Raw genomic sequence first — 10,537 nt, forward strand, 5'->3', positions numbered from 1 at the left:
GCCTTTTTGGGAACAAGCACAGTTGATCAAAAAGATATCAGAACCTTTGAGTTATTGTGTAGAGTTAATCCACAACCAGCCTCTCCATGGACTCTGCTATGGCTGTGACAGAAACATTCAGAAACAGTAAGTATCCTCTTTAAGGACAAAAGTAATAATGTTGCCTGCTAAAGGGTCAGATAATCAAATGGAGAAATGTTTCCTAATGTCCAGAAATGACATCTGAAATGATTCATCATGTAACTACAAATTGTGTGTGCTAATATCTATTTGTCTACTTTGTTCTCCCATCTACAATCTCTGATGCAGGCTGACATTTTGCATGATGAACTACAAAGCTTCTCTTCAAATATACTGAGGTGCAGGTGGTTAGATAAAGCACCTGCAGTTACATTAGAGAATACACAATTAACTCTATAGCAATGCAGTGATTGTGTGGAGCTTTGAGGAGCCTAAGGCTGAAACCACATACTGGGCATCAAGCCTCTCCTTTGCTTTTCCTCATAAAATTTAACAGTACAAAATCTTTGCTGTGGCATCACCATCTTGCAAGGCTGGGAAACTACTTGACTTGACTGTCTGCTACTTGTGCAGGTGGAGGAAACTAACAACGCATTAATGTCACACAATGCATGTTGCATTACTAAACAAGGAGGAGCCAGCAGCCAAGAATTTGACTGTAGTCTTAGGGTCTTGAAAGTTATGCTGCATTATGTTACTGAATGCTAGCATGATATCATAGATGTGTTATCATAAATAACTGCAGTTAGTCCCTCCCAACTTTGAAATTCTATGTTGGTAGAGAACATGTATGTTGCTGGTGGCTGGTAGAAGCTAAACTGAATATATGAGTAATCCATTCTTTAGGATGGTCAAGCCATTCTTGGATATATGTGTACCTAGAAGTGGGGGGGGGGGGAATGTGAATCAGACTTCATTCAGACGGAGTCAAGAGCATTCTTTTTCTACCCTCAAGAATTAAGCAGTGATGAAAGTATGTGCTGAGATATGAGCTGGGATTTGGACTTGGCTTGCCAATTGGAAGGTTGGCGGTTTGAATCCCCACAACAGGGTGAGCTCCCGTTGTTTGGTCCCAGCTCCTGCCCACCTAGCAGTTCAAAAGCATGTCAAGTGCAAGTAGATAAATAGGTACTGCTCCAGCAGGAAGGTAAACGGCGTTTCCGTGTGCTGCTCTGGTTTCACCAGAAGCAGCTTAGTCGTGCTGGCCACATGACCCGGAAAAACTGTCTGTGGACAAACGTCTGCTCCCTTGGCCTATAGAGCGAGATGAGTGCCGCAACCCCAGATTCATCCGCGACTGGACCTAATGGTCAGGGGTACCTTTACCTTTACCCTTAGTGGCAGTGTGGGGGTGTAATTTGACCCTGCGTTGATTTCACTTAACATGTTGATGCCATCCCTTAGGGGCACAACAATATATGGAATCAATAGTCCATCTAATCTGTAAGGGAACCTGTGGCCTTCCAGATATAGCTGGACTGCAGCATCCATCAGCCCTAGCCAAAATGGCTAATGGTCAAGGATGATGGGGGTTGTAGTCCACCAACACCTGGAAGGTCACAGCTTTCTGATCCCTGATCCTGTCTAAATTCTGCTTCCAACAATGGGCAGCCAAAAGCTTCTTGGGAAACCACACAAATGCGGTAGGAAGCAGCTTCCATGTTGTTTGGCTCCCAGAATACCACCTCTGAATTTGGACATTCCATTAGCTATTATGAATTTTCTCCATGAATTTTCCTAATCAGCCTTTAAAGCTGTCAAACTCCATTTTAAGCCACACTGGACAACATTAATGTAATCCAACACATGAGGGCCCCTCCCCCGAAACATCACCTGTAGAGCAGAAATTGTCTTAGTCATTAAATTATAGTAGTGAGGTTGCTATTCATCTACCCCTGACTTACAACAAAATTCAAATTTTAGCCAGCAGTGGTGGTCATTCTGTTATAACTTACTAATATGTCTACTCCCCCCCCCTTTAGCATTGCTTTGAGTTTATTATAATATGTACCTACTATTGCTAAGAGTTTATTATAATATGTACCTGGTATTCTACACAGCTACTTATCCTGTCTCAATTCTCAACAAGAATTTTTTAGGCTGGATCAGTGGTAAACCAACTTGGATAATGATCTTAAATAAAGGAAATCTGTATTAGAATATGCTTCATTGTTTTCTACAGAAAAAAAGAGAGAGACCGAGTGCAAACATCTGACAAATGAGATTTCCTGCTTTATAGTACTTCCTGTGAAAGTTAACTGTAGCAAGTCACTTAATTCTTGAAAGTATTTCTTTGGAGCTAATAATAACATCAAAGAAAGGGCTGAGTTCTTTTTCTTCCCAAAGTTGTTAATCTTCCCATTGATTGAGGAAGCTGACTTTCAGATTACATTTCTTCCCCAAGTATATCCACCATTATTCTACCTCTTAATCTTCTGAAGTGTCTTCTGAACAAAAACTTGCTCTCTAATGCCTCAGAGGACAGGCTAAGATCTAGTGGGACTGAGGAATAGGAGGGTGCGTTGTGACTGAACACTGGGAGTAAGAGCAGTTCATTACTGGGACCAATTACTTAGGGTGATGGTGGGCTCTCAGTCTTCAAATACAGACAGGGCAGCCTCTTGTTGGACATGTTCTAGCTCTAGATTTTCTGCATTGAGCAGTGGGGTTGACTAGATGTCCTAGGCCTCCTCCACCTCTATGATCCTAGGCCAGGGGTGCACAACCTGCAGCTCTCCAAATGTTTCTGGACTACAGCTTCCATTAGCCCCAGCCAGCACAGCCAGTGATCAGGGATGATGTAAGGTGTCGTCCAACACCATCTGGAGGGCCACAGCTTGTTCCAGACAGATGCTTCAGGCCATAATCTACAAAATATCCACCATACAGCAGCTTGTTTTGCAGCATGCTAATGCCTTCAGACACCACATCGTGGCATCATTTTATTGTGTGATAACAAGAATTGAAGCTGTGGTCACAGCCCTGCAGTATCTGAAAGGGTCAGTGGAAATGTTTGCATTTAGGCAATACATTTAAAGCACATTTAAAAGCTCTAAATAATGTACATGATCTATGAAGTGAGCATTGACTAAGTGATAATTTATTTCCATGTGATGAATATACTAAATGAATATTAAAATCAGAAAATGCTTGGCACAGCCTATTTTAAACTCACAATGATGGTGACCACTGCCAAAAGGTTGCTGTATTTCTCCTAATAGGATTGCTCCTGTTCAAAGATGCTTTTCTCTGGGATACTGTAAGATGTTTGGGGATCCAGGAAGCCACTTCACTCTTCCTCCTGTTTTTCCATTTTTCTTTTCCAGTAGACACTCAACATAATAACAACAACAACAACAACAACAATAATAATTTATTATTTATACCCCGCCCATCTGGCTGGGCCTCCCCAGTCACTCTGGGCGGCTTCCATAGAAACCAAAAATACAGTAAAATATCACACGTTAAAAACTTCCCTGAACAGGGCTGCCTTAAGTTGTCTTCTGAATGTCAGGTAGTTGTTCCCATGGGTCTTTTGATGTTTGAGGATGTCCAGTTCTTATTGGGCTTTGTGGGAGTTGCCCTCTTTAGGGTTGTTGTGGTTTTTTAAATCATCACTGCTGCAATATTTGAGGTTATCTCAAGCATGCTTAATACCACTTGAGATCCTTTCTGGTTTAATTTCCATCAGCACAGGAGTACTGCATTTGCTATTAGAAGGTGTGATTGTCATAGGAGAGTGGGATAGCTCCATTTCATAGGATCTGGGAAGTGATCTTTCTATAATATCCCTTCTTGCTTTATAGCTTTCATCATGAGAAGCCGATACGCACTGGTGGAGGGTACACATACTTTAGCAAAAAGACATCGGCATCTCCACTTCAAGAAGGTTACCTAAGTGAGTAATAGCAACTTTAAACAAATGACATGGAAGTTACAACATCATTTCACAGGTTGTGCTTGCTCCACCCTTCATCAACAGGGTTCCTGGGCTCAGTTTCTGTCATTTGCACCAATTCACTGTTCCATCACAATGATCTGCTTTTCCTGGGTCAAGTTATTTGTCCATCCAGCCCCACATTCCATGTCCTGCCCAGCAGCAGCCAGTCTTAGGCATGGACCTTTACCATCATCACCTGCTACATGATCCTTTTAACTGGAGATTAGATGCTGGGTATTGAGTCTCACACCTTCTGCATGCAAACTGTCTGCTCTAGTCTCTCCAGCAAAGTGCCACCAGAAAAGCAGCCCGCAAATCCTCTAAACCCTGGTGCTTTGTGGAAGCCTAATCCACAGTGTAAGCCAAAATCCAATTCCAGATACCACATTAGTTACCGCGCTGTGGTGCCCACATCTATGTTCCCAAACCTAGGTTTGCTCCTGCCATCTCCAAGCTCACACAGTTCTAGCTCTCCCCAGGGCTCAGTACTTCCCAGCCTTGAAAACCACCCATATACATTCATAGCTAACAGGGACCTTATGCTGACTATAGGAGTTAAAATGGATTTTTTTACCCATGAGGGCTAGAAACTTCTTGTTATGACTGACATTAGGAAAACTGATTAAGCCAAAGAGTGAAGCACCCTGCTGAGACACCCATCTGCAAAAACTACCAGGCTTATGAGGCAGGGACTTTTCTGCAGTAGCTCCTCATTTTTAATGATGTTAGGCAGGTCCTGTCTCTGAACTCTTTTAAACACACTTAAAAAACAAAACGCCTCCATTGGTCTTTGTGGGTTAAATTTTGATGCTGAGTCACATGTGCTATTTGTTCTGTGCTGGTTTTGTAATTTATTTCGAGAATTTACTTAGCTTTTAATGCTTTTAACATTTTATTGTTTATCCTTCCGAACTGTGGGGCCTGAGAAATGGCATAGGAGCCCCTGAGAGATGCTCTTTGCACATTCAGTGAATAGACATGGAGGGTGACACCACAGCAGCAGCCTCCAACTTCATACATTCGTTATGGCATTTGCAGAAAACGTCAGCTGCACTGGAGTTCTCCCCATAGACCATGCATTCGCGGAAAGATTTCTATCATGCTGCAACGCAGCATCTTCACACAGACAGACAGATGTGTCTTCACTGAGCATGTAAAGAATGTCTGTTAAGAACCTTATCATAAAAGCAGATGAGGTGTTTGGTATTTTAAGGAAATGTCCTTGGTGGAATGAACAGATAAAACTTGCAGTTGCCAAGACCAGGGATGCTTCCACCCCGTTACGGGTCTTCGAACCGCTGACCTTCTGATTGGCAAGTCCTAGGCTCTGTGGTTTAACCCACAGCGCCACCCGGGTTCCTTAGTCCCTTTGCTGTATACAAATTGTTCCACTCATCAGCCTTATGCATTGGCACTCTGGCTACTTAAAGAAGGTTATCGGTACATCTCAGACTCAAGCTTTGCTTGGTATAATATGTGTCTTCTTACTAGCTCATAGAGATGAGGACTTTTGAAATCACCATCTGTCAGACAAAAAAATTAAAAAACACCTTTCCCTGCTATTTATATTAAAAAATAATCCTCTGCATTTTTTCATGCTCATGGGATTGAATTCCTCATGGCTTTGGATTGTAGCAGCTATATTCTCACTTTCTGTGGATATTTTAGTAGTATTTCAGACTTTGATGGTGTTTCAGGTTGAGTCATCATTAAAAGTCAAAACATTTTTGTGGCCTCGTATCAATGGACAGTTACTATAGTGCACACACTAAAAACATTATCTCTTTGAGCAATGCAGGGTTATATATGTTATTTTGAGCTACACATGTATTTTTTTATTTACTATGTGTGCTTTGTTTATCCATCATAACTTTTAATTACTGTTATACTCTGTCATATCTTTTTTTAAAAAGCAGCGCCAACACAAGTTGTTTGTTTGCATTAGCTGAAGTGACATAAAACAGACTCTCAGACCTAGACATTTCTTTCAAAATTCCTCTCCCACTTTTGATGTCTTCGCAGAAGTATTTAGACCACTGCCGTCCATCACCTCACGACCTCTTGCAATTGCCTCCAAATGAAATTATCTCCCCTTAATCCAAAAAGGAGGTTGTGGTTACCATAGCTCACCTCCCACTGCTAGGCCCAACTCTCTTGTGGTATTTATTTCAAGCTTTCTGAGCTCTCGTACCTGGAGTGGGAAGGGCCAGTCCGGAGTTTTAACTGGCATATTTTAAAAGTCTTGTCTATTATGTAGTATTTATGAGAGGAAGTAGAGTTGGACATTCCTGCTGCCCGTACGGTGTAAGAACACTATGTACCTTTTGCCACTAGAACATGTAAATGCAGACGGTTATTTAACAGAAGACACACATACCTCATGCCTTTACATCTGAAGGGAGATGCCAGAGGAATGTAAACTTTTATTTGGAGCAAGCCTTCAGGTGGAGGATTGCCATATGCCACACAAGGAAATTCCAGCCTACCCTCTAAAAATTATACTGGGGAGGAAAACTATGAATAGAAAGTTTGTACAGTGTAATGAACATGGAGCAAGTACATCACTAGGGATTGGATGGTGGCATGCAAGCCTGAAAACACATACTTTGGATCACATCATGTTTTCAAAATTATACCGAGAAGACAACAAACAAACATTTTAATGTGTCATTGAAGTGTCTGAAATACCTTCAGGGAAGAGGCATTTTATTGTCTGGATAATTTTTTTCTTCTTCAAGCATTTCAGAACATAGTGGATGACTTTTCATAAAGGAATACCACCCCCCCCCCTCAGTTAGAATTGTGTTGTGTTGTCCATTCATGGAAACAAACCACATTTTCTCTGAAATGTAACAACTGAGCTGGTTTCATGATTGCAGGCTGAACCATTAATAAACCTTTGGTAAACTTATAGCACTATTCTCCTTTGGTATACTGTCAAGACATAGAATCTAGCCTTTCTGTACATCCTTCACAACTGGATGCTGAGATCAAATTTTGAATTAAAATTGAAAGATTTCATTCACATTTTGAATGTTTAGAATTAATTGCTTCTCTCAGCGAAATGCATTTAAGTATCTTGTTACACAGACCTTGCTTGCTATCAATCATCTCTTGTGGTATCTTAGAAACAATGAATATGGACTGGTGGCAACCCATCCTGGCTAAGCTCTACACCTACATAAATAATATGGCTCATATGCCAGCTGGTTGGAAATTGAACATCATCATGCCAATCTACAAAAAAGAAGATAAAACCCTCCCCCAAAACTACCGCCCCATTAGTTTGCTGGATATCCCCTCCAAACTCTGTGCTCACCATCTGCTCACCGAAATAACAATGCAATGCTTCTCTGAAAGCCAATTCAAACATTTCACCTTCCCACAAGTAGACCACAATACCTTTGACCACCACTGCCAAAAGAAAACTTTCCATAAGACCATCCCCCATATAGGCTATAACATTTGAAAACTGCTCACAGTTTAACTGCTGTTGCTGGTGTAAAGGCAGCTCTTGTAGTTGGGACCATCCCATGGGGATACTGATTCCAGACATTCTGGCCTTTCAGTAGGTCACCACCATGCATAAACATTTTTGGGAGCTTCTGTGGTGAGGGATTGTAGCCTTTGAATTGGTCTTCAAATAATACCATTTGACAAGTTCCCTCATCTGAGCAGCCAGGCCGATCAAATCTGCTAACAGGTCATAAATATTATCCTGAGCAAAAGAATTGTACTAAAACAGAACTTCCAGAAGAAGAATATCATGACCTGCTGACAGAACAATCACCTCAGATAATTCCCTTTGACGTGAAACTAGGTCAGTTTTCTGGGAACTGTGCTCCCAGAATGAAACTGTGCCATCCCAGTCATTGGTAAGCAGGCGTAAATCATTTGCTTCGCAGCTGCTGTACTTGAAGGAATGCTGCTTTTGTGTTTCCCATACATTTATTATTACTTGATATGTATTTCCCCTCAGAAACATATGGGATTCCTGAAGATGATCCAGATTCTCTGACATTGCCTATACAGGTCTGTCCAATTGCAGTTTTATCATTCTGCATGTGGGGGTGGTTCGTGTTTGAGCATATTTCTCTAACTACAGATGGTAGTGATTCAAAATATAAGCCAGCTGATTAACATTTTACACATCTACCACATGCTGTTTGATTTTTGCAGAAATGTTGTGTGTATATGAACCTGGTAGCTGTGAGAAAATACACTAAACTAGAAAATCAGCAGCACAACTGACCATTCCAGATGCCTTGGTTCAGTGGCTGGAATGGTGATAGGTACCAAGGAGAAGGTGCAAAATGGAGGCAGGCTGGATGGAAACTGGTACGAAGGAGGAAAAAGACAGCTTGATAGTCTTCCACATTCTTTTAATAAACTGCCTATGTTGAGCTACAGCAGGCAAGGAATCACTGGCACTGGGCTGATTTATTTTGATTGCACCCTATTTTATGGTCATACTATTTGCATGTTATTGATTGTTTTAATGTTTTGAATTACGTATTTATATACTTGCATAATACAGTGGAACCTCGGGTTACATACGCTTCAGGTTACATACGCTTCAGGTTACAGACTCCGCTAACCCAGAAATATTACCTTGGGTTAAGAACTTTGCTTCAGGATGAGAACAGAAATCGTGCGGTGGCGCAGTGGCAGCAGGAGGCCCCATTAGCTAAAGTGATGCTTCAGGTTAAGAACAGACCTCCAGAACGAATTAAGTTCTTAACCCATGGTACCACTGTACGTGGTTTAGTTTATCTGCTTATCTTTGCTGCCTTGTGAGGATTCCCCCCCCCCACCAAAAAATAGGATATAAATTTATTAAACCAATAAAATAAAAGGTATCGTCTAATTTCAATAAGCAATGCAACTAACCATGCCTGAGAGCATTCCAATCTGTACTGTTAGCATCCCAGCTTGAACTGCTTATGGTTCCTTCCTTCAGAAAGCAGCCCTATGGTGCAGAGAGCAAGGAATCTCCATCTGGCGGTTGAATGGGCTCTTCTGCTTCAAGTCTCATGATGCCTAACACCATGACCCTTATGGGATAAATTAACAAATACTCATAAAGGAAAGTGAGAGCCATGTTGGACCCTTGAAACAAGGGGGGAAAGTGCTTCTTCTTTTTGTGTAGGAGGTCTACAGCTCATCCACCTTCCTTTCTTCACGTGGACATATGTGCACTGTCTCTTTTAGCTCTGGAATCACCCTGGAGGGGAGATGAAGAAGCTCCAGTTTCAGAATTCTAAAGCAAGCAATGGAAGACTAAATGTAACTTGCTTGTTGTTCTTCTCTGCAGCACCTCCCCACCACACCCCAATGTCTTTAGAATATCTAAAGCCACTCGGACTTTGGCACTGCACACTTTTCTTGGTCACTTTAGAAATAATAATAATCAGTTTGAATGCCATTTCCCTGGTCCCAGATTCTGCCAATTAACTCTCTGCGATTTTTTTTTAACATCAGCCACAAATATTTAAAGCTTCCGAGATTTCCCCTTGTAAATAATCTGACCCTCATTTTCAGTCACTGCCTTTCACTCTGTGTACATACAGGAGGAGGAGACAAGGACATGCTGTGGTTGCCAGGATTCAGGGTTTGCTGTGAAATTTTAACATTCTGTTGTGAGCCATGTTGATATGCCGCATGTGCATAAGTCAGGTGGTGCTGGTAACAACCTGAACTATTTCACTTGCCTCTGCAAGTGACGCATATGCATTGTACACAACATTTTTTTAAAAAAGTATAGATTGGAGTACAGCTCATAGTACTGTAGAACTGTTTGATCACATGCTCATTTGAGGAATGCAAAAAGCTGAAACTAAACCAAGGCATAACCTGACCATCTTTAATGCACTGAAACATATTCAAAGCATTTTGGCCCAGTAGCTAGAAGCTCAACCTTTTTAACACTGATGGCCCCAACAACATCTGTCTTTAAAAAAAAAAAACTCTCTAACTCTCTCTCTCTCCCCCATACCTTAATCTAATATCTAAAATTTGCATATCACATGCTAGCTTTACAACAGCTTCCTGTCTATTAAAGTTTTAATTGGGAATTCTTTAGAAACAATGGGCAACAGCCTCAGAAAACATAACTTCCACATAGGGATGGCTAAGGATGAATAAGGTGAGTTGGGGACTGCTAGCACTGGAAGCAGAAATCTGTTTATCCACGAGCTTGGTACCAGTTCACATGGCTTGCATTTTCAGCTTCCCACATTGCCATGGCAAGGCAAGTTACCTTGGCTTGGACAAATGGTGCTCTGTCATTTTTTTGGAACTAGTGCATCTTCAGAGAGCAAATGCTGCCAAACAGGACAGTGTCCCATCAAATTCCATTTCATCTCCTAGATTATAGTGATCTTATTGAGGAGTGCATTTTGCCATGCCAGAAAGAAATTTAGGCATTCACTGACTGGCCACTTGAGTGTTTTTGTGTTTGGGGGATAGTTCTTCCTTTCCCCTACTCTTCTTCACCAGCTCCACTGCTTTTTAGAACAGCAAAACAATTGGCAGAAGAATATTTTCATAAACACCCTTTCCCAGACACTCATCCAT

The 10,537-nt window shown here is 41.4% G+C and overlaps 1 protein-coding gene across 1 annotated transcript in view; it reads left to right on the forward strand.

The window, feature by feature from the left end:
- Positions 1-10,537, forward strand: part of LOC310674922 (uncharacterized protein) — a 114,876-nt gene continuing 104,339 nt past the window's right edge. Inside the window, exons 1-3 of the mRNA XM_083434808.1 lie at positions 1-126; positions 3,828-3,919; positions 7,941-7,993. The gene's annotated coding sequence lies outside the window, so the exon portion shown is untranslated. The remainder of the gene's footprint in view (positions 127-3,827; positions 3,920-7,940; positions 7,994-10,537) is intronic.

The sequence above is a fragment of the Podarcis tiliguerta genome (assembly GCF_965153285.1).
Source record: "Podarcis tiliguerta genome assembly, chromosome: 3".
Taxonomy (NCBI): Eukaryota; Metazoa; Chordata; class Lepidosauria; order Squamata; family Lacertidae; genus Podarcis; species Podarcis tiliguerta.